This window comes from Siniperca chuatsi, linkage group LG9 (genome assembly GCF_020085105.1).
Source record: "Siniperca chuatsi isolate FFG_IHB_CAS linkage group LG9, ASM2008510v1, whole genome shotgun sequence".
Lineage (NCBI taxonomy): Eukaryota > Metazoa > Chordata > Actinopteri > Centrarchiformes > Sinipercidae > Siniperca > Siniperca chuatsi.
The window spans coordinates 10,524,488-10,550,480 of NC_058050.1; the positions used below are offsets into that span (position 1 = coordinate 10,524,488).

Here is a 25,993-nt window from a genome sequence, read left to right on the forward strand (position 1 = left end):
AATGAATCAATCTCGGCTAAATTTTCCATTTTTCAAAAGCCGACGCGAGAGACTGGAATATCCTCTTTTGTAAAGATATTATTATCGATTTCGTCGGCAATTTGACATCGGGGGTAGTTAATTCCACTCTAGAATAAAATTGAAAACACTTGAGATTGAAGTGAGAGAGGGAGAGAGAGAGAGAGGGAGGGGAGAGGAGGGGAGGGAAGCAAGGGCAGGCAGGAGGGGAGGGGGAGACGGCTGTTGACTTGATAAAAGAGAATGGGAAGATGGAAGGAAGGGGAAAAGGGGATAGGAAGAAGAGATACTACTGGTGGTGTTGCAGAGCAGCAGTGTGTCTATCTATCTATCTATCTATCTATCTATCTATCTATCTATCTATCTATCTATCTATCTATCTATCTATCTATCTCAGAATAAACATAAAAAACAGAGAAGATAGGGAGAAGATTCTATACATATAGTTAAGAGGGTGGACAAAATAACATAAACACCTGTACAATACAATCTAATATGGCCTTGCGATAAAACCTACTACATTTATGAAGCTTGTACTGCTTTATTTGTGTTGCAACTGTGTCATAGGTGTTGAATTAACTCTGTAGTTTGAGGCTGTAGCTCCTGTTTCCTGTCATTTTGTCGAACCCCTTGATTTAGACATACACTGAATAAATGCTGCTTTTGATGTGAATTACAAAACATTATGATGTGGTAAACTAGCTTGGGTCCGTGGTGTTTTTAATGGACTTAAGGACCATTGGCCTGTATAAATGATAAGTATGATGCTTTAAAAAAATCCTCTGAAAACAAAAGTTGCTTTTCAGTGTTCAGTCATATGATTGTCTATAAACTAAAAGGATGTTGGGGAACTAGTCATAGCGTGAGATAACTTCAGTAGCACTGTAAATATGTGCATTTTATGTCATATTAACAAACTGTAAGTTACGATAACATCACCGTCTGAGTGTTTCTGTGCATGTACGTGCACGTGCATGAATGTGTGTGTGTCAGTAGAGTCGGAGAGAGGCAGAGAGTCAGCATGTGTGTCAGAGTGAAATATAGATGGAGGAGACCGGTGTGTGTGAGGGTCAGCGAGGTGCAGTGTAACTGTCGACAATCACAGCCTTATTTACCTGTCAAAAACACTATCATCCCACACAGCCCCAGCCAAGCAATTTCTCCTGTCTCTTCCTCCCTCCTCTACCTCACTCTCTTTCTCTCCCTCTCTCTCTCTACCTCCAATTACAACCTAGAGGGCTATTTCTCTCCAGGACAAAAACACTCCCCACAAGCCCTCCCTCTCCTTTCCGATAGCCCCATCTCTCTCCCCATCGTTTCTACCCTTCTCTCATTTTTCCCACTCTCCCCCGTTCTTTTCCTCTGCTGAGAGTTGGAGAGTGGAAATGAATAAGCTGTAAACACACACCACTTATCACAGTGTATGCTGTTGTGTATTTGTTGGCGAAGGCTGGTGAGGTGAAGGCTGTGGTATATGAGGCCAAGAGGTGTGGGCTACTGTACCAGACGGACAGACGTGAAATAAAGATGCACCACAGGTTGAAAGGCAGTTTGATCAATGCACTGTTGGTCGCTCACTATACCCTTCTGCTTTAAAACTGCAACTGCTGATATGTGCAGAGTATGTTGAATTTTTATACAGACAGTGGAGAATAAGTCTGCTCTCTTATACTGTTTTTGAGGCCCTGCTGTCTCTCAAGGGTACTGCTGTCAATATTCTGTGTTTTTCTGATTGTCAACAAATCCCAAATAAAAGACCAAAATCATCAATGAATTGATTCTACTAACAAGTCTGTGTAGCCAGATATAGCTTATTCCTCTGTGCCATAAACCTTCATTGTTGTCCAAAAAATTATTAAAAACACATGAATGAGATATACTGTTGCACTGGTGACATGTTCCTTATGATAAACTCCCACCCCACACTGGTGCCATGAATACTCACTAGAGCGCCAAATGTGTATTAATCCGTAGCTGAGTCCCTAGGAAATGCACTATTTACTAATGTTTGAGTAAAGTTTACTTAAAACTACAGTTCCCAACTGTCTTCCTACTGAAGATTTACAACTTGGGCATCCGGCTGAGTGCACAGACAGGGTAGGGAAGTTGAAAAGTATTAAAATACGGAATAACACATTGTGGGTTTCATGGGATTTGTTGACAATAAGAAAAATATACAATAACTCTAGCCTCGTCCTTCAAACCACACTTATTACAATGAAAAAAAAAACTTAGGGAGTGGTCAACATGATCTGCATCGATACACAAATTCCTATATATTTATTTTATTGGTGGAGTAGTTGCTACAATGTCATTTTAATACATTTTAAATGACAGAAATCTAAGACCCTGTTCTGAGAATTATGGTTTTAACTGTTCTGCTGCATTAAAGACAGTAGATGCCTGATTTAAAACTTAGAAGATTTAGATATAGAGGACATATTTTAAAATGGCCAACCATTTTTTCCAAAAAATTGCAAGAGGCAAAAAAACAGGCAATAAGCCTTCAATGTGGATGTTTCTGAGTAAGTTAAAGAACATATTCGCTGCCCAAAAGGTACAGTGCTGAATCATTTGCGCATGGCGCTGTCCTTAGTGGTGGTGCTAAAGTTGTCTTCTCTCAAAAGAGAGATGTTTAATGTTTTATGCTGTATGGTGCCCCCAAAGTCTATCTTGTGCAAACAATATACAACAAATATTATCTTTTGAGAGTTGGGGGCTCCGTAATGTTGAAACCAGTCTCATTAGATATAATCAAGACATATTTATTATATCCATTGGTTATAGTACAGCCTTTATAATAGTTAGTAGTTCACTTCAGACATTTATCATCTTTACCTTTTGGCAATCTCCCATCGAAGGATATGTATCTGGATTTGGCACTACAGTGATGAGTAAAGTTGATAAAACACTGACATTGTGCATAACAATGCATGCATATGTGTTTGTGTGTGTATACAATACATTTGTTAATGGCATCATGGCACCGTGTTGCAGAGAAGTAAATTTGGATTTATGAGACATTGGTTTGTTAAGTGAATTTTTCAGGACTTTGCCAGTAATAATCTTTCTATAAACTAACATATCAGACAGATTACTGAGTATGATGGCAGGCTGTATGACAGACAGTGACAGATTGGCACGACTGCTCTCTGCTGCCTGACTGGAAAGCCACTCAGAGGAATTTTGCTGATACATGACTGTGGCGGATACTTGGGTGGCCTTTTATTTCCTGAACCAAGTCTTGATGCCTGTGACTGAAACATACACATGTATACACACACAAACACACACACACACACACACACACACACACACACACACACACACTGATAGCAGTCTGCTGTCTGTCTTCGTGACTGGCTCTGTGAAAAGGCCATCTGACAAAGCCATTAACAGGGTGGTGTAATACCTGTGTCTGTAGTGAGCTGAGTGACACGAGAAGACATTTATGGGCACTGCCATGACAGGAGAAGCACTGTGACATCTGACTGACTGACTGAGTGACTGGATTTCAAGCTGGTTGACAGATAAAGGGAGGCAGAGACGCCAACACTGAGACAGTGATGGAGACAAGAGATGGGACATGAATCATGTCAGAGAGCGCGAGGGAGGATTCACATGTTCTACAAGACTGTCTGATAGCCACACATGGGAATATACCAGCATAATTTCACTCACTGTATTGACACTTCAGCACCAAAGTTTTTCAAATTGATCAAAAAGGGCCAAGATTTTACACAGCTAGGGTCAAGTTTGAGCACACAAAGTGTATAGCTGATGGATCGCTGAGTGTTGTATCTTGAAATTTCACCAAAAAATGAATTTTCATTATCAGTAAGTATAGCACTCTGCTGTGAATTATGGGGAATTGAGATGTCATTTTAGGATTCAGCCAGAGAGTTGAAGCACCACTATAAAGAACAAAAGAGAGAAGGAGCTGGAGAGAGTTATAGACAGTAAGACAAAAAGAAAGTCAAAGGAGAAATGTAAACTGGGAGACAGAGACAAAGCATGAGAACAAGACAGAAAAAGAGAAGAATGATCTTGTGTGTGTGTGTGTGTGTGTGTGTGTGTGTGTGTGTGTGTGTGTGTGTGTGTGTGTGTGTGTGTGTGTGTGTGTGTTATAGTGTGTGCAGCTAGGGCAGCAGGCAGCTAAGCAGAACCAGCCAGCCCCTCACAAACCAATCAGGCCTTCATTAGGCTGGGCGGGAGGGATCGATGGCCAGCCCGCATCAATTAAACAGCACCCGCACCACACTCTATATATATATATATATATATATATATATATATATATATATATATATATATATATATATATATATATATATATATATATATATATATATATATATATATACACACACACATACACACCTATTCTATACACTGCCATCACTGCATACATTACACTGTTCACACACACATACACACACACACCTATTATGTTACAGCAACACTAAACATATACATATGCACAAATATGCAAAAGACAAGTTTATACACTAAACTCCACTCTGCAAATATAAAAAAATTAAAATATAGAAAATAAAAAAATGTGTGTACTTTCAAAGGCATTCTCCAAACTGCAATCACACTATAACCTGTCCATTCGCTCTTTCAACCCCGACATACACTCACAACATCGATAACACCCAATTACACACAGGCTCACACATGGTGGGTCCTGAAAACACACAATTACATGCGCTCCGGACACACTTTTTATTAACACTCAATTACACACGCGCATAAATCACTGACGAGCCGTGCACCCGTGAGAGTGCAACTGGGGACTGCCGTTGAGGGATGGATAATTTTCTTTTGCCATTGCTTTCACGAAAGGGAAAAAATATTTAGAGGTACGTCTACAGACAGAACAGGGTATGCTGCAGATCTTTTACAGTGACACTGTATGGAATGAGTGAGTCAACAACCTTTAATATGTCCTTTTTGATATAGTTTAGTCTTGGTTTTCAAAAGCAAATGCAGGATCACTGACATCTAACAAGCAAGGGTGTGTCTCAAAAACAATGCCAGTTAGTCAGATGTTTTCTGCGGTGTCCCAATACCAAAGTTCAGTGTGCTGGAAGTTCGCCTCCCAGGAAGATTCCCAAAATGCAGTGGTTCACACTGTTACCTCACAACAAGAATGTGTTAGGTTTCAATCTCAGGTGGAGTTTGTTTGTTCTCCCCATGCTGCATGAGTTTCCTCTAGGTGCCCAAATTTCCTTCAACAATTCAAAGGCATTAAGGTCAGGTGAAAAAAGACTCTAAAACTTGCCCACACAGACTCATACTGCCTCACTACCCAGTCTGGTGTGTGCTGATATAGATCAGTATGATTTAGTAAAATATATGATGCAACATTGTATATGGCACATATGTGATGCAGTGTATTGCACTGCATGCACTGCATTTTGTTGCCTTGTACTTGTACATGTAATGAATAAAGTTGAATCTAAAATCTAATCTAAGTATGCATCAGATTTATACAGTATGTAGCCTGTATATCCAGTACAGCATGCAGTGATAAACAGGATATAATGTGATGTGTTGTATATTGCAGTACATATTGAATGTGAAGCCCTTTGAGGCATGTACCAACAGACTTCACTCAAGTTGTTTACAACACTATCACAGGTATGATCCATAATCCAAATGTAAACACAAGTGTAGCATTGCCACCAAAATTCAAAACACATTGCAAATGTTAACGCATATATGTTTAAGTTTGCTTATATTTGTAAGCCACATGTTTGTTTAGCTGAATGTCAACATTTGTGACATCCTGTAAATCTGTCCTCTGCACAGTGTTTAAGTATATTGGAGCTACTGTGAACTGGAGTCAAATTCCTTGTATTGTATCAACAATGTGTCAACATACTTGGCCAGTAAAGTTGATTTTGAATCCTACTTTTAATTTCAAATAGATTAAGACGTCATTAAATACATGGATTAACCCAAGACCACAACTGAATCTGAGTTTATAATGTTTTCTGATGTTGGTGGTGGTTTGTTTAAATTAATAATAACTAATGCCTATATTTTCGATTATAAGCAATTGAAAATAACCAAAATGCAAGATTTGTAGTTTGTAAGTCAAACGTTTCAATCATATATGTGATTAGACCTGTAATTTATATGGTCAGACATACTGATTGGGCTTTTAAGGCACTGAAACAAAGATAGAATGGGTATTACAAATGTCACCATCTAATATCAACAATAGATGACAAAGCATAATTAGATTGTTGCAAAGCTGCTTGATCAAAAAAAAAGTGACTTAACTCAGTTTCAGTACACAGACAAGTGAAATACAAACACCATTATGAATTATTATTGAGATCTAAATAGTTTAAGCTATATTACATGACAATATATTAGAACATTACCTAGAAGAAGTCCCCCTCAAAATGTAAATTTAGTCATGATTTCTGATTTATGTACAAATCTCAACTGATTCCAGTTCATTTTAGATTTATTAAGGTAATCCTGTCTCAGAGCGCCACTTCTTAGTGTGATGATAATTAACAAACATCAACAATTATGAATACTTCAAAATTTTCTTAATGTTGAATTTAAAACTGCTCAGGAAAGATGTATGTAAAATGTTTTAGAGCTTTGTTTTAAAGTTTACACCTAGATGTAGATAAGATGTAGTGCCTCTTCCCTGACTGACGGACTGACACAAGTTTCCCTCTAAATACCCGCTGCACTGCAGCAAAAGCAGCGTGGTGAAAATATTCAACCCTAAAATAAATCTGTCTGTATTGGGCGATTACCGGGCCACGCTTCCTGAGCCCCGCGCGTCACCTGCTCGCAGTGGCATTGACACATCAGTCTCCCGCGGCTAACGCAATGTGACAGTGTTGAGATTATAATATCTGGCCCGTATTACCGGGCATTAACGCCATTAACGCGCCCCGTCCGCTCAGGTGGGCCACTCCGGGACTGAAGAGAGAGATATCAGGGAACTGAGAGAAGGCAGGGTGGAAAAGGAGGGAGGGGGACGATGAGATAGATGAATGAATTTGAGAAAATGGGAGAAGCAGTTTAGCTGCAGTAAAAGGCCTGTACAGTTGTGGAAGAGAAGGTATAAACATCTGACAATCAAATGGGAAAGATGGGACGTTTCTGTCTGATTTTATGGCATTTCAGGAGGATGCGTTCAAGGAGGAACTATTGTGGTGTGGCAAGTAAACCATTGACTGAATAATGATGATAAAATCTGCTATCCACATCACCAGAGTACAAGTCTGTGCTCCTTATGACAGAGGAGGGGCTGCTGTGTGATATAATAAAAAAGAAAACGGGTAAGAGGGGGCAACCCAGTTGGATAAAGCTATTCTAATAATGAACAGCTGAACAAGCACCATCACTTCACATGATTTAATGTTTGCACCATGCCACGCCTGGTTTCATATCGCTTTTCCAAAGCCTTCATTTGTTTCACCCAAAGAAAACACTTCTATTCCACAGCCTTGTTGTTTTAATTAGGGAAATTAATAAATAAGAATAAATTAATGTGGCCTCCTTGCCTCCTTCTGTACCCCCCAGAACGGTGGCAGGCACCATCGCCTGCTTCCCTGCTCGCTCGCCTGCATGGGATGTATTTGCGTGCCATAATTAACGCTTAATAAGTAAGTGATTCATTATGATTAGCGTGCGGATTTGCCGTAATGGCCCCTCTCTGTGCTAGCAATCAACCTCACTGTTTATCCACACATAAGCCCCCTGATCCATCTCTGTCTGCACTCTCCAATCTACATATCCGCCACTATACTCCATTCCTCTGGTCCTGATGCAGGGCCATTTGTTGGGCTGCTGGTGGAGGCCTCTCTATCAATCCGAGTGTCATTAGGGAAGCTGAGGAGGAGGAAGGGGCCTCATTGTCATCAAAAAGGGGGGATTGTCATGAGAAGGGAGGATCGCTCATTTTGGTGATGGGGTAAAGATGGTGAAGTGAAAGATTAGTTTATCTGAAAAGGAATTAATAGGTTTGCCAAGTGCAAGGATAAGTTGGTGCAAAGAAGGCTTCATGTGTCCAAGGATCCCTCATAATCACTTATCAATTGAAGTATGTTGATGGGTGTTTAGAACAAACCCCAAGAGTGAAAGAGATTCATTTATTATTGTTGTAATTTTTGGGGTGGGTGGGGGGATGCTAAAGTACTGTGACTCTTGTAATGTGAAAGAAACTCATTTAGTTAAAGTCTCTAGGGGGCAGTTTGTTTATTGTTTTGCATTCACTTATACCCCCATGAGGGTGGTGTTTAATGAGTAATCCGAAGAGCAATGCTTGTGATGACACCAGAGGCCTTTGTGACAAGAACCATTGATGAGTGGAGTGAGAGCTTTTCAGAGAATAAATTGGTTCTGTAGATGTACAAGTTGCAAGTCAAAAATCACTGCTTTAGTGAAATCATTCTGGACAGGTTTGTCTATCTTAATGCAATACTCACAAGCCATATGTACATTGAAATCATTCCTGCTCTCCAAACTGGCCATGAAGAGTTCCCTTACTGGTGCGATTCCAGTGTTAAAGGTGGGGATATGCTCGAAGTTCGTTCGTGTTGTCCGACCACATCTGAAAGTGTTTAAAGCTGTTCCGAACAGCCACACTTTACGGCTGGTGAAAAAGCCTGCTGTCAAAGAGAGAGGCGAGACACAATAACTGTTTAAATGGGGATAATGATTACTGTTGGACTCATTTGTACATATAAAAAGTGACAGAAATATTTGTATGAAGAATAGAAAAAGAGAGTTTGAGAGAGAAGTTCAAATCCTGCCTACTTTCTCACCTTTGCACACTTGGCCAATCACTGCATGAGGTGGGTGTGTTTGTCAAATTCTCATTACATTAATTGGTGAACGCAACACCCCCAATTCTGATGTCAGGAAGGTGTTGATGAAATGGGGAACAAAATCAGTTGTTTCAGCAAATTCCCATTTATGTTCAAGTAACAAAGACATCTAGGGGCTGTAGGAATTGTGACTCTTTGTCCATCTGAAGCAAATCAGGTGACATTGTTAAAGATCTACAAAACGTTGGACTTTGACACGCGATGCTACTTCTCGAGTCATGTTTCTGAGTTAACACTGGTTTCTTCCAACCATGACCGTGATCATTGCTTAACCCTTACCAAGCCGTTTTTGTGCCTAAACAAAACCAAACTTTAACTGTAGTGGTGTCAAATTAGGAAAATGCTTTTGACAAATTACGCTGTCCTGCCAATCTGGGTTTCAGATCAGAAAATGTTTATATGTGTTATTTCCAGAGGGCAGTTACAAAAGATGTATCTTGTCGTTTCATTTGGAGGAGTTGTTGCGATTTGGATAACCTGTCTCACACCCCTTTGTGTACACATAGATGCCGGAATGTATATACACACATGCATGTACTGACGACCCCTCAGCCTGCTCGGTGGAGATCTAGCTGAAGATCAACTCAATGAGCTTTCTCACCAACAACTCTATTTGACAGCAGCTTGCTTGAGTCATTTTGTACCCTGTGAGAAAGGTTTGCACTTTCTCTCAGCAACCCCCACCCCCCACCCCATATCTCCTAGAATGTTCATTGCCCAGAAAATTATTTCTCCAGTCATTTCAGCGCCCTTTGTGAGCGGCAATCAATTTCTCTTCTCTTCATGATGGTCCCGCGTGTGGGCACAGAAGTTTGACCTTCTCTAAAAGATCTATCAATTTATCCGTCCATCCTGCAACCTATCCATTAATGTTTTCATCTTCCCCTGTTGTCTTTTTTTCTTCTCTCTGTCTGCTGACTGTTGGGTGGTAAAGTGGCTTTAAGCTTATGTGCTCTTCAAGACCTAGTAGGTGTCTGTTTGTGCAATTATACCTCAGTCTTAGAGCTGGACCAAAATCAGCCGGTGGAGAAAATGATGGTAATTTTGACTGAGGAGAATATGCACTTGAGACAAAGAAAAGGGAAGCCCATTTTGAGCATGGTGACAGTTGTGAACCCTGGGAGGGGACAGGGTCGGGCTAAGGCTAAATGACATATCACATTAGCAGCTAGGGGTCACCCAATTTCTCCCAATCTACTACCAGCATTTCTGTGGCAACAGCTCTGTTAAAAGCTAACCTATTGTTTATCTGTCTGTCTGTTATTGTCTTGCTCTCCATCTGCTCGTGTTCATCTGCTGCATTATAACTCAAACTGAAATTCATATATACAATATATATCCTTGGTATTTGTTTTGACTTGTGTACCTATTTGGTTAAAACAATAATTACCAAAAAGACAAAATTTTATTTATTTTTCTGCACTGATAACGCTACCTATATTCGTCTTCTCCAAGGGACGTGAATGTTTGGTAGCACCCATTTGGTGGATGGGCAGATAAACAGGCAGTGAACCAGCTGGGGGGGCAACATTGTTAGATGTTGTTTAGGCCAATTTGTGATTTGAGAACTCTCTACTTTACTCTGTGACGCCCCATGATACTCCATATTGTAATTCATATCATGAAGTAACATACAGTGCTGTGAGTTTTGACAGTTTAGTCATTTTCCGTCATCACAACTTGACTAATGAAAGAGAGACAGCTAATGCTAGTATGACGTTCTCTAGTCAGTAGCGCACCATGGAAGTTGACAGCGCATCTTCTAGCTACACTGGCTCTTAGATATCAGTCAAACACTGCCATGGGAAATGCCCACCTAGAGGCCTGAAGTTTACATGCTGATAACACAAATATGTCCAAAAACTAGTTTATCCCCTTTTGAAAAATATGCACAATAGCTGCACTATCATTATAATTGATATTTTCTGACAGAAAAAGTGGAGAACACAAGAAAACAAATTTCAGTTCGACATTAAAATCAGAAGACCAAGCTCTTTGATCTGGAACTTCAATAATTTCAGCAATGAAAAGATATGAACAAAAAACTGTTAGGTTTGGAGATTATTAAAATTAAGAGCCTGTATCATGGGTGTATCTCATGACAATATTAAAAATGTCTACATTTGTTTTCTCTGGCTGAGGATATACCGCTAAGAAATACAGATGAATTTATCAGTAGATACAGGAGATCTATGAGCACATAATGATGTGGTCTAAAAGGGTGCACCTTGCTTTCTGTGTCAGTCCCACTAGGAGAGAGCTGACAACATAAGGAGGTCTCAGGCTCTGTGAGAGGGGTCATGACCCCAGGAAGTAAAACCAGGTTAGGAAATAGGGACAACTGCCTCCACTCTTCCTGGAACATAAAGCCAGACAACAATGCTTTTTGGACAGATAAATGATTTAGACCTACTTAAAATAGGTTTGTTTTAGGCTGAAACTCTGTGAGGTTCAAAAGAGACAAAATTACGTTAATTGTTAAAGTGTTCCTCTCTTTATAATACCAACATAATCCTTTTAAACTGATGCTGTTTAATCTTTGCTTTTTGTCTCAGTTGGACTGTCAGCTAAAGAGAACTTTGGCTCTGCAGAGTTTCCCTCTATGGGCCTATTCTCCTGTATCGTAGTCTACATCTCACTGATCCCTTTCTTTCGTTTTCTCTCTCCCTCTAACCCTTTTCTCCTCTCGTCCCCTCCACCTACCCACAGCCTTTCCATTCTCATCTCTCTCCCTCACTCGTTTTCTCTTTCCCTCATTCACACTCCTCTCTCTGTCCCTTCCAATCTCTCTCCTCCTCTCGCCGCCCCCCCTCCCCTCTAGCGCACAGGACAGTATTATATATTCCAGTCTCATGCTTTGCATGATTTGGGCAATAGATGAAGCCATATCCCTCTCTCCTCTTCGGGCTCTCCCCTCCCTCTTTCTCTCGCCTTGTTGTTTAATGTTTCAATTTGGAGGAAGCAAACATTCAATCAGACAGATTAACTGTTTAATGCATGTCATCAGTCAAACTGTCTACGAGAGGGGGCCCCTCGGCCTGGCGCTGCCTCCCCCCCCCCCCCAACTGCCGCTGCGTCCTTCTCACTCCCCTGCTTTCCACGCGCACACTGTCTACTCTCATATAGACAGGCCCATCCAGGCTCCAGCCCAGACGCAGAGGCGTCTGTGCACACACATACACAAGCACACAAGTACAAAAACATATATTTACTCATGCACACACACACACATCCACAAACACATATATATACATGAAACATACACTGGCAAGCACACACACATGCATGGACACACAGTCTTATGCACGATCATATACTTAGACAATCATATACTTATGCATGAAAAACCTCATGGTGATATCCATATAAATATAGTTTAAACAAAGCAGAGAATGAATTGGGACACCTGCAACCAAAATAGAAAATGTGTGTGTGCGTGTTTCTAACGTATGTGGATTACACAAGACATTCCATGTAATTCCAATGCCACATATACTGATGCGCTAAAGGACACATCCACTGATTCACTTACAACGATTGAAACTGCTTTACACAATTAAGTCATGCTCTCTTAACAGACAACACACATGCTCTCACATGCATCTCTCTCTCTCTCTCTCTCTCTCTCTCTCTCTCACACACACACACACACACACACACACACACACACCCCGCAGGCCAGTGGATAGGGAAATCAAAGTGACACGGAGGTAGAGCAAGGGGGAGTGAGAGATTAGAGGAAATGAAAAGAGTAAAGAGGAAAGAGGGAAAGAGGGAATGGGAGGCCGAGCGTGCTGCAGATGGAGTAGACTGTAAAATAGGGAGTGATACTCACACTGAGTTTATACATGATACTGTATGAATTCTGGATGAGGATGTACAGAATAATATTTAGGACTGAAGCCTGAAACATGATTGGGGTAACATGTCACATACTTATTATTGTTTACCTGAGTGTACACTGAATGATCAATATATCTATCTTTATCAATAAGTATGAACAACGTGTATCAAGTTATCAGCACACTAATCCCAAATCTGTCATCGTGCTTCCTCTTGTTCTCAGTAATGTTTTCCTAAAACTGACTTTTCCCTTTGACAGATCATTAGAAACCCTTTAGCTTGTACTTTGCACAACTCAAAAATATTCTACCACCAATGTCAGCAGCCACACAAATCCCTAATACCCTACAAAATGTTCTGCATGAGCATGACCCATTGGTTATAACTGAAAAGCAAGTTTAAGATATAAAGCCAGTCAGTGAATCTTACTTTATATAATAGTTTAGGGACTGAAAGCAACCTAAATGTAAACCTTAGAGATACAAGAGATGTAAAGTAAATTAGTCAATTTAAAAGATCAGTAAAAAATAATATCATGAATAAATTGACACAAAATGGTTCTAATTATCATGATTTGATGAGTAACAATAATAAAAAAATAGAAATATACGTATATGATGATGTTAGTCCTTATAACACATATATTAATTGCATTTTATTTAATTCACCTATGTTTTATGACATATTTATCTATGTTTTATGTTCTTATTGAGACCTTTATGTTGACCTTGCGTACAAAAGCTGCTAACTTTTGATTTGTATATTATTACAGACATATACCAGACAAAATTACTTATTTTGGTGTTATTGCTGTCATTGCGACATCTTACTATACTATGATGTTATATTTGTGACTATATTGATTTTAACTTGTCATCTTATTGGTTATAAGAACATCTTGCCAAAAGACTGCAGTTGAAATTTAGCTGGCTGGCTAACACTGGCATATTTACAGAAATGCTGATTCAGGTGCATTGTCCTTGTAAATAAACAGTTGCATGTGTTTAATTCGTATAGCTCCTGCAATTTCCCCTTTACATTCTCATGAGCTATATCCTTAAATAATGAGATTTAGTAGAGTAATTTAAAACTTTCTTTCTCAACTTGTAATAAAGATGGGGTAACATTGTAGACCTAACCTTGTAGAAATGTCCTGTGCTTGGTGTGAGAAGTTGTTAACACATTACTATTAGCTTATGTGCTAATGTCTTTACTCAAAGTTTATTCAAGTAAAAGAAGAGGTAGATATACGGATTGCTAAAAATAAAGAAGTGTATGTGATGGCTGCATATATCTGGGGCAGCTGAATCCCAAGAAAATCAAGAAGGGTCTATAAGGTTGCCAACCAGCTGCTTCACTTACTGTCTCCATCCACCATTGTCTTCTCCATCCTTCTTTGTTTTACTTTCCCTCTCATTCATTTTTATTTTATCTGCCGGTGCTGTGGAGAATCTCGTGTAGCTCCCTCTCTCCCCCACTCTCTGACCACAGCGCAGAGGGTGGCCAAACCTGGTAAGTATTGACAGGGAGCTCCAGTGACACGGAGAGAGCCAGTCAATGCCCAGACACCCAGGGCAGGGGTCAATGACAAAAGGTAGGCCGCCTGGAAAGAAGGAGAGAGGGAAAGAGAATGGGAAGGCAGTTGATAGATGGCGAGGCACAGGAGATATGCGGCGAGATAGTATAACTTTGAGGCAAGATAAATACAAGGTGAAAGAAAAAGAAGCACAGAGGGACATACCAGAGAGAGGAACAAAGAGAGATGAAGATGAAAGAATAAATGATGAAAAGGTAGTTCATATTTCAAAGACGGCATCTGACGGACCAAACAAGACAATATTTAATGATGGTTTTGGTTCCAAAGTTAAAGGCTAATGATAATGTAAAAGATCAGAGCCACGGATCTCACTAATGTAAATTGTGGTTGAAAAATGTTTTTAAAAATAGTAATTGTAGATAATCAATTCAATTCTAATAAGTGTGACTGGAAACTGGAGAGGGCAACTGGAGAAGTTCAAGACGAACCGCGACGCAGGGAATGAGTGAGACTGACATGAACGTTCCTCTGAGACCGCGGATGGGACAAGTGAGATAGGACGCTAGACTAGGATTAACAGACCTGTACCAGCACACACACAAACACACACAGCGTGTTTGTGTATTGACACAGAGAGAGAGTGTCAGTATGTATTGAACGGCTGGTGGTAAGTGAGCCCTCCTCTCCCGCCCCTCCCCTCCTCCATCTCTCCTTCTCTCTATCGGATATCAGTCCCTTCTCCTCTAATCATTTCCTTCCTTTTGGCCCTCTCTTCTTTCTAATGCAATTATCTCTCAGTCCTTCTTTCCTTCCTCTTTCCTTCTATATCCCTCCGTTTCTACTACTTCCATCCGTATCTTCCCACTGGTACTTCTGTTTTACTTTCTCTGTTTAGCTTTTTTTTTGTTTCTTTTCCCCCCTTTTCGTTATCTCGCCAGTCATGTTCTGGCTAACAACACTGTGTCTACCATTGTCAGTTGTACTTATTGTTCCACCTTGTTTGCTCTTACCTGGCTCTCTCCTTTGTTTTGATCTTTAGTGATCAGTCTCCCGTAGCCTCGGCGTGTGACAAAAAGGTTCTCATTAATCAATATCACTCTCCAAATGTGATAACATTCTTCTCCGAGCATCTGCAATATGGCAAAGAGAAACACGGGTTAGAAAAAATAACCACCACTTCATTATCAAAGACTTTACAGTAAAACTGTAGGTTATATTAGGTTGCCTGGCCATTAGCAGTATTTGTCAAAGCTGTATACATTTTATATGACCATCATTTCCATTTCATGTTACCTTGTAGCGATACCATTCCTATTTGTTGATTAAGTTTGTGTTTGGCATATTTTGTTCAGATTTTGAAGATGTTTTCTCTAAAGCGATCAAATAATTTTGTAGTTTTGTTGACTGATACACTTGCAATGTTTTCACAAACAAGTTGCCTTCTTTTGAGCTCTGTTAGTTGCCTCATGTTACTTTGAAAACTCACAGATCAAAGCGCTAATTGCCAGAGCTGTTTTATTGCTGAAGATTGCTGCTAATTGGCATTGTATCTAACATGATACACCTTTGTAGCAGCATTTGTAATTGTGATTAAGTTATTTAAAGGTTAAGTCCTGTTCCATAATTAGTTTACACTATTTTGTCTAAACCCTGTAGTTTGTAAGCTCAGAGAAAAGTCAAACATGCTAGAAATGAGCAACTGTAAAGTGTCCTTTATACTTAAATTGCAGCTGTTAATGGTATTTATCTAGCTTTCATTTGTGTATCAACAATTAGCATGATTTTTTTAATTCTGTTCTGTCAGAGGGTGTTCTGAAAGTTTTAAAAATGAATACAATATCAGTTAAGAGTACTACATTTTACAAATACATGTTGCAAGGCTTGTCTCCACAGCCATCTGTTACACATGGGAATTAATATCATGAAAAAGCATTGAATACAATAGGGAAAACCATATATACGATGGAGAAAGATGATTCCTCTTCCTCAGGCTATGATCTTGTTAACACTTCACACTCACTGTGAAGTGTCTGCAGGTTCTTTTGGTCCCAGGTGATGCTTCTGCAGGCCCCATCATCTCACCTTTGCAGGGGTAGGAGAAAGCACGCCCCCTAAAGCGGGAGCAAGTGGAGATTTCATCGTATTTCTGGATCCCCCCAACTCCACCAACAGTGTTACCCTGCTAATGACAATACTCTTTAAACCACATTTCCCCTCAAATCAGTACTTCATGTATATCCATTTAACATTTATTTCTTTGCACTATTTGTATAGTTTACAATTTACAGAAACACTGGACTGGTATATAGACATTGTATGTTGTTGGTCATTGTTGCTTTTTATATATTGTTATATATTCACTTATTATTTCACCTGCTTGTAAGTTCTATGTTTATGTGAACCTATCTTTGCTCAGCTTTGTTGTCCTTGTTTTTAGCTGTATGTCTATTTCCATCTTTCCTGTAAATTGTTGTTGGAACTGTACATTCAGAGCAACTTAAAACCAGAGTGAAATTCCTTGTATGTGTACACATAGTTGGCCAATAAAGCAGGTTCTGATTCTGAAATTCATTTGTTTAAAATAAAATGAGGAACAGGCCACTAGGCAGATTTTATCTGATCTAAATTAGATTACAACTAGAACTGATAGAGTAGAAAGATGGAAAGATCATAAGCCTCTCCACAGTACAGTATAGTCTTTGCTGCAACTACCCAGGGCACTTCTCATCAGGAAGGTGGAGATTGGTTTGTCTCTCTGCCAGTTTACCTTGACATTAACTCTCTTCATCCCCCCTCTGTCTCTAACTCTCTCTTTCTCTCTCTCTCTTACACACACACACACACACACACACACACACACTTGCCTGAACACCATGTGTTTGCGAGGACCAACCCTAACTGCCATTAATAGCGGACTGTGGTATTATGAACAGGTACCACAACCAGTTTCAAGTCGCTTCATCGGTGATATATCTCTACAAGAAACACTGATCTGACACTCTCTCCTCGTGCAGGGGGGGCGATATTTCACAACAAGCGCAGACAACCACCTTTCCGCAAATTTGTGAGCCTCGCTTCCTGTATGCCCCGCACCCGGTGCTCTGCCGGAAACAGATGGTTCCCGGAATGTCCTCGAGCAGAGTTCTGATGAGCTGCTAGCAGCCCGAGAGGCGCGTGAAGGAGGGAGGGGCGCGCGTTGTCTCTCCGACAAATTTAACTTAAACTGCCTCTCTCTGTCTAGCCCAATAATAGTTCAATATAATTATAGGCCTACTGTCAAACAGTAGAGCACTTCAGCAACAGTTAAAGTAGTTTAATTTCACTTACTCCACGTTATAACAATGAAAAAAGAACTATAGCAAAGCCTCATTATCCAGATTTTGATGAGAGGTTTTGCTTTCTTGATTATACATATAAAGTTAGACTATATATTCTACATTAAAGCATGTCTTGTCACAAAATCCTCTGAGGCTGGGTGACAAACTTGGGAATGTGTGATTATTTGGGGGGGTCGTTGATATCACAAAGCTTGGGATGCCCCGAGCTAAACGACATGGTTGCTAGTGACCCCGTCAGGATGCATTGTGGTTTTCGGTTCGCTCGGTTACGGATAGACGTTTATAGGGTATTTTATTAACTTAGCCTATCTAAAACTGGCGAGATGATTGGCACATAAAGTAAACTGGGTTTGCGGAGCCCTACAAAGAAATTTAAAAAGGGGTTTGGTAGGCTTTTCATTGACTGAAAACAGAGTGGTTGTTTCAGCACCTTGGACAGCTAACACGTATCCACAGTGGCCGTGGTGCTGTGGGCCCACAGACTGTAGGGGTCCAGCTAATTCAGCACCATGGACAGCGAAGCGAAAACACCATGGGACATTGTGCTGAAATGACCTCGCTGTGATTACAGTACTGAAGTTGTGTCAGTTCAGGGGCATACTGTAGGCCACATCCAAGATTGGGAAAAGTTGGTGTATGTGTGTGACGCAAACCTTTGGTTATGGTTAAAAAGTCAGATGAAGTATAATTGAATGGAATAGTTAATTTGTTAAACTAATGACATTTGACTTTTGTTGAGACTGTGTCAGAAATGTTTTGACCTATACACCCTTTTCTACGATCCTTCTGACTTTTTACCTACAAACAGTGTACTTGAGCACAGTTTTGTACCTGTACTTTACTTGAGTATTTCCATTTTATGATACTTTATACTTTCAGAGGCATACATTTATTTGGCATTTAAAGTTACTAGTTACTTTGATGTTCAAGATCTTTCAAACAAAACATATTATCATCTTAAAATATGATGCATTGTTACAGATTTATCTACCAAACAGTATTTAAAGTAGTTAAAATTAGATCGACCACGACCCGCAACATTAAAATGTTGCTTGTATGTTACTGCATCAGTGACAGTAATCCACTAATGTAGTATATAAATTAAATAACACTCTGAAAGGGGGCCGTCTTCGTGATCAGAACTTTTACTTTTAATACTTCAAGTACATTTTTCTGATAATACTTCTGTACTTTTACTTGTAAGTAAAAATGTACATGAGTATTTTTACAGCGTGGTATTGCCACTTTTATTTAAGGGGTCTCAGTAATTCTTTTACGACTGCATACAAATGTTATATGGCCGAGGTACCCACCCCTAAAAGTAGCCAACAGTTGAATTCAAAATCTTGGTCAAAAACAATAACAACTAGGAATCTCTCGCCTATATTTGAGCATCCATTAATAGACTGAAAGCATCCTTTCCCATTAGCCCGCTGTAATCCGCAGCTCATCCCTGTTTTACGCCCCACTTGTCCTACACCCGATCCAGACTTGGCGGCACCTGACGATCCGGCCCTTTGTTATAGAGCACGCAGGGGCTAATCTCGCTGACCCGGCGTAACCTTGACCACCCACTCCCCCGGACTTGGGCTTGGTTCATCGCCGCCCCGGACACACAACACTTCCCGGGAGAGGGAGAGAGAGAGAGCCCTCTTGATCGTTTCATCAAACGCGTTCCCGCTGAGAGCATGTGCGCGCAGCCGACCTCCTACTCGTCCCAGCATCGGGGATAAGGGGGAAGTCGATGCAACAGCGCCAACGCAGTCAATGATCCATAAACAGGAGCCAATAGGCGAGTGGGTAATGAGGGACTTCATTTGAACTTTATGTAGCCTAAATAATAAGGAGCAATACTTGAACGGGGCAGATAGGTTGTAACCTAGATGGATATACAGCTAAAGCATGAAATGAACGGATCTGGAGTCTTACTTGCTTACTCCGTGAGAGATACAGAGTTTAGTATTATGTTGTTGCCTCATTTTCTTATGAAAACAAAAATTGCATAAATGAAAATAAACATCCAATTTCAAGGAAGATGTCCAAAGCAATGGGCAATGGAATACACAAACACTTAAACTCAAACAGAGAGAGAAAGAGAAGAGAGAGAGAAGCACCTTTCACCGCCCCCCGCCCCCACTTTCCCCCTCTATCTCTCGTTTTCAACCCCCCCCAACACCACACACACACACACACACACACACACACCTCTTTCTCTCTGGAAAAAACGGCAAGGAGGCGCGACTCGCAGGGCCGCACATAGCTGATCAATATTCGATTTAGTTGCTAATTTAGGGCCTTTCTATAGCTGTCATCCCGTGATGTATGAGTCCTAACCCGAGGTCGCCGCGGAAAAGAAGAAGAAGAAGAAAAAAAAAAGAAAAAAATCAAACACCAGTCAACTTTTCACTTAACAATAGAGCGACTTGAATATTATTTATGGGCGAAAGACCCACTTTATGGGTGAATTGCTCCTATCGCTGGTGGGATGATGAAGCGCCTTGTAAGTACATGCCATACAGGCTCTGACACCGGCGTAAACAGACAGGCAGGCAGGGGAGAAACATGTAAACACAAGGGGAAGCACGCTGCTTTTAAAATAGGCGCAAAGCTCTGCAAAAAGGGGAAATATTCATATCAACAGACGTCAATAGCTCGGTCTCTTGGAGTTCACAATGCAATTTGAACGCACACATTTGATTAATGGCGTTTGTGTGATAAAGAGATCCCCCCTCCACCCCCCACACTTACTCGAACACACACGCACGAGCCACAGACTCGCACGTGCACACAGGCAAGTTTGGAATGACACAAAAGATATCCTATTTGTCATGTGGACTGATATTATGCATTATGGACCTAATTGTTTTTGCACATTGCTTGACGCACACACACACGGGCACCCATCAAATCTGAATGCCGCTGCTTTATTTTGCCACTTAATGTCTTCCCGATCGATCACTGTTCTAAGGATGTTATCAATAATTTGAAAGCTTGATTAACTTCAACGTTTCCATAACAATTCTACCACGTTTATCCTCTCTCGAATTTTTAATTAACGCTTGCTTAATTAGTTCGAGATCGTTTGGGACTGAGATACTTTATTTTAGGGGGAGTGGGAGGGAGGAAATTAACATAAAAATCTCTGCTGATAAATTGATATATTATCAGGAAAGAAATGTTGTAGGAATTTCTAGGCGGAACGAGTCATAAACACACATCCATCAAAATAAGACAGCTTGAGACAATGTATAATTCTTTGGCAGTATTTTTTAATTATTTAATGACTACACTATTCTAATTTCTCCAAATAATGAGGGTGTACAATCTTTCTGCCTGAATCATTCATAGACAAAGAGACCGATTTATAACATGCAGCATAAACAGGAAACCAATTTCCTCAGGTGACAAAGTATTTTAAGGAGCAGTCAGCCTGGTAGCTATACTGTATACTGCATGTATTGTAGGTCTTGAACTTGCTCAAACCAGTATGATCTTGCTTAATTAAAGTGTGAGTTGTTTTTCAGATCTGTACAAATATAGAACTTTCCCAAAAACAGTAGGCAATCCATTGCAATTGTTGACAGAAATTTCTGTATATTTGTGTGGCAATTGATCCTTAAATGCAAGAAGTAGGCTGCCATGTAAACCACTGAATGAATAAAAGGCATTTTAATTAAAGTGATTAGTTAAGGAATCAATGAGCTGGCACTAGCAGAGCTCAAAGGGAGACCTGAGATCAGCTAATGGAGCAGTAGAACACTAAAGTAAGCTTTTACACCCCTGCTTTGTCTAGAAACTCCTTTTGTTATTGGCTGGTTCCTGCAAGTGTAACCTTCAAAATCAGGAAATTAGGGATGTTGTAAAACGTTATTCAAGTGCTCTACAACTAGCAATAAATATTATCAAAAATTTTATTATTTTTAGATTCCTTTTTGTAACGTATATGACTAAAAGATCATGCAGCTATTTATGCTATAGGAGCTAGATGTGTGATTCTCACTGAATTCAGAATTTTTAAGCAGGCCATATATCACATATCCAGTGTGTTTAGGAGTCTCTTTGCATATAAACTAGGATATGGGGAGTGGGAGTGTGCGTATTCGCTACTGCCAGCTGCCATGCAGCCTCCAGGTTGTTTGGTGAAAGTGAGAGTGTGATTTCCCCAGACCCTGCTCTCCGGGGACGCCTGGCTCCCCCTGCCATCTCCCCAGAACCCCAATGGTTAAACGGACAGGTCATTGATGCACGCACGCACACACATCGTCTCTGCTTGCCTTTCAATCTCCTCTCCCTAGATGGGCCACCACTGCCATATATAAAGGCCACATTTCCCTGGTCATTACCGGCAAGTCACAGAGAATCTCTCACCTCACTATATGCACAATAATCAGATCAAACCTGGAATTTCCGTCATTATAAATATTGCAGGAGACGAATCATAAGGAAATGACCTCATGAATAATAGCCTACGCTGCCAATGAAAGTTGTAATTGTAAATCTGATTCTACCCCTCAACTTCATGCTGTAATGAGCACCCAGCATTGTTTAAATGACTCAAATGAAATTGATGCCAATTCACCAAGCATGAATGACAGCTCATATGAAGATGTGTGCTGGGAATGAGATATGATGGGGTTGTGTGTGTGTGTACATTTTGGTTGTGTGTGTCTGCATATGCGGATGGTGGCGGCCCTTGAATGGGGTGTTTAACAGTGGTATTAATAATCTCCATGATCTATGAGCTCGTCTGGTGTCACTCAGCCATTAGAGAGCTAGTCTCTCTGTGTTCTCCACACCTCGTTTCCTCCCCCTCGCCTGTTTCGCCCCCCCGAAAAAATAATTTTGTGTTAATGGGTGAAGAGGAGGGGTAGGAGGGGTGGGTATGATGGGGATTAGAGCCCAAGGAGGCAGGATAGAAGGATTATCAGGGAGATGGGTCACTGTTAACAGAGGAGATGATTAAGTGTGATGACTGACCCTTCCTAGTCACTGAGACAGTGGATGAGATATGTGGCCATAATTACGGGACAAACACTGTGCAGAAATGAGAAGAAATGCAAAAGTGGGAGGGGAAAGACCTTTTAAGACAAGATAGATCTGAGTGTGGGATAATGAAAGAGTAAAAGGTAATAGTTTGCCTGTATTCCTGTGAGAGGGGGGGATCCAAAGCCAGGTGAGGTGGCCTAAAGCCATTTACAGGTCCTAATCTGGGTGGAATGAGCCGTGAGAGGAAGAAGGAACTAAAGTACACTGACTAACAGGTCTCCCCTGACCCCTCTCCAACTCCCACTCTCCCACCTCTACTTTTCCTCTCCCTCGTTTCCTCTCTCCTTCCAACCCTGCTTTCCACCACTTCCATCTACAAAACAAAGTTGTCTGGCATTGACGGGACCCTAGAGGCTTTCAGCAAGAAAAGGTGGGAGTCACCCTCACAGCCAAGAGAAAGAGGTAGGAAAGTGAATGAGGGAGAGAGAGAGAGAAAGGAAAGAGGGGGAGTGAGGAGATTGAAGCGTTTCTAATTTAAATAAACCCTTTGGCAGACTGAAACTGGCAGTGAGCTTCCCCTTTGCTCGCAAGGAAAAGAGGCAGAAGAAAGGAAAAGGGGAAAAGAGGGAGGGCAAAAGGAAAGGGGAGATAGATGGATATAGAGATGTCTCCATGCTGGTTTGCTTATCCACATGGGAGAGTTAGAGGCCAGAGGATGGGGAATGGGGGAATATAGAGAGTGAAGTGGAATAAGATAGGGAGCTATATGGAGGAGAAAGAGAGGGGACACAAATAATGGGGGGAAACACTGACAAGATACAGGGGTTAAGGGAGGGGAGAATAGGAAAGAGCTGTGAAAGTTAGATAATAGAGAAATGTGTGTGAATAGAGAGAGGTGTGATCCATCTTTGGGAAGAGTTCATCCATTCTCCCTCCGTGGAAGAAACACGCACACACACGCACAAAGAGAGAGAAAGCGAAGGAAAATAAAACAGGGTCTCTCAGCAGTGGGTCCGATCAGTCTCATCTCATCAAAACTTGGCTGAAGTTTTTTGGAATGATCCCAGCTCCAATCTACTTGAGCCGCCACACTCTTCTCCGTCACACTGTCTCCCCCTGTCTGTCCCTTTGGCTCGTCACAGCAGTGGCCAGCTCACCGGGCTATAAACTCCTAATAGGCTGCCATGGAGAGAGGAGCTGCAGCAATACAGGCTGTAATCTAAAGTCTCACTACTGAACGCCGGAGGATGCCCATTTTGTTGTCTGCCGGTTGTTATGTTGGATGGGTAAGAGGTGACAACCGGCAAACCATACAGCTCGGAGATTCGGAGAGGAGAAGTTGCTCACTGAAAAACTACAAAACAACAAATCAGAGCACATAATCAGGGTTATGTGGTGGGCAAACCCACAGAGTTGGCACATCATTTTCTGGAGATGAGTTGATTGACACCTTAAATCTAGAGGCACCAAACTAATGAAAATGTAATTACATATAATATGGGATCTTTTAAGGGAGAAATGGTTACTTGTTTATCAGTGTCTGACTTTTTGTTTATGGTTTGTATTATGCTGTCTGAAGGTCATCTAGAGCCTTTTTTATTTTCTACCACATCATTTAACATAATGTTTGATTAAGTACCATGCTCATATGCATATAGACCGGCTATTACAGGTATATTACCGAGTCAACAAAAGAATCAAGGTTTGACACGCCTGTTGACAAAAAATGACAAAATGCGATTACACAGTCTCTGGATTAAAGGTGCGTGTGTGTGCGTAAAGGCGCGACAGGCATGTTGTGTATAGGCCCACAGGTAGGGGCAAAGTCTATAGGATGGATGGAGAGAGGGGAGAGAGAGAGGGAGGCAGAGGGGGGGAGACTCCCGACCCCCTCCTTCAAACATACACACCGAGAACTGGCTCCGGCTCCGGCTTCGCTGGAGTGGAGAACCATAAATCTTCATATAGCGGCTGTTTTGATTAATGCAGCCGAGTCGAGCTAGGGGGCTGGACCTATCCCATTACGGCCTAATGGAAGATGGAGCGGCGCTGTCTCCACCACTAGGCCCCTGTCATTTGTTCCACTTTGCAGTCCATTTGGCCGAGAGACTACAAGCCACTCCATCAAAAATATTTTCAGAGTTAATTTCCGCCCGCTTAATTCGCCTTGATTCGGATTGCGTATCGAATGGCAGGATCGATTTTCGCCTGGCGTCTAAATTAAATAAAAGAGAGGGGGTATACTTTAAGTCTGCGTTTTCTTTCTTTTCTCCTTTCCATTCCATTCTTCCACCTCTTTTCCAGACATCCTTTAACGTGGGCCAGCTCATTCTTTTTTTGCGATGCATCTCATTTCCTCCTTTTTCTCAGATTTTGATAGACCCATGTTTGCAGAGGAGGAAGAGGAGGAGGTGGAGGAGGAGGCACCAATTTGATTGTAGTTACAGATGAAGGGAAACCTATTGAAAGAGGAGCTCAGGTGGATGGATTTATAGATTTGTCATAAATTACAAACAGACACATAAAGACTTGGGCATGGGGCAAACACCTTTTATGACAGGTAGGTTAGAAAGAAAGAAAGAAAAAGATCCTATATCCTCACATGACAGCTCCACAGTGTGTAGGTCCTGAAGAATACATTTGGAAAACATGGAGAGAAGAAGAATTGGACAGGCCTACACGGTGAAAGTGGAGTAAATTAGGGGCATCGGGGTATCGAGGGGGTGAAAAATAATAGGGGGAAAAAGTACCAAAAAAGAAATGAAAATAGGCAAAAAGCACAGTGACAAATTGGTCGAGTGTGTCGCGAATTCCCTTTTAGATTTAAAGCCGCGTGTAGCCTATCGTCATATCTTTCCAGAGTAATTTATTTTCTCATTTCTCTCTCTCTCTCCCCCCTCACTACCCTTCTCTCTCTGTGTGTGAATTTATCTGGTAGTCACGTGGACAGAGGAGGGGGGGAAAAGTCAATAAAAGTCTCTGGCGACAACTGTTTCCCCCATCGGTCTCTTGTCTCCTTCTTGCATTATCTCTCCTGCTTTGCTTTCTATTTGTTTATGCGCCGAAGCTGCTTTGCTCCTCCCTATTTCCTCCTCAATCGGCTGTGTTTCCTGTTTTGGATCTTCTCTCATATCATAGGACTACAAGCTATACCTACTCCTCTCCAGAGAGGCCTATTGATTTTATTCTCCCACTAACAGCAAACCCCATGCTTTGAAATTACAAAATCAGGAAGCTGTAGAATCCATCTCTTGTATCCACCTCAGAAATGTTTCGATAAGCTTCAGAAAGTTCTCAGAGGCTTACAAGTTGGAGATGAAGACTGGTGAGCTTTGGCCCGCAGACATGAAGCCACTTGTAGATTGCTCAAATCAACAAAGGAATTCAATTTGAATCAATTT

General features: G+C 41.0%; 1 protein-coding gene across 2 annotated transcripts in view; it reads right to left on the reverse strand.

Moving 5' to 3' along the window:
• Nucleotides 1–25,993, reverse strand: part of erfl1 (Ets2 repressor factor like 1) — a 98,560-nt gene that overhangs the window by 59,615 nt on the left and 12,952 nt on the right. The window contains exons 4-7 of one of the 2 annotated variants that reach the window (XM_044208787.1): nucleotides 16,289–16,379; nucleotides 15,279–15,398; nucleotides 14,094–14,334; nucleotides 8,487–8,669 (exon numbers count right to left, since the gene is read on the reverse strand). The gene's annotated coding sequence lies outside the window, so the exon portion shown is untranslated. The remainder of the gene's footprint in view (nucleotides 1–8,486; nucleotides 8,670–14,093; nucleotides 14,335–15,278; nucleotides 15,399–16,288; nucleotides 16,380–25,993) is intronic. The other variant, XM_044208788.1, reaches the window with a different exon arrangement.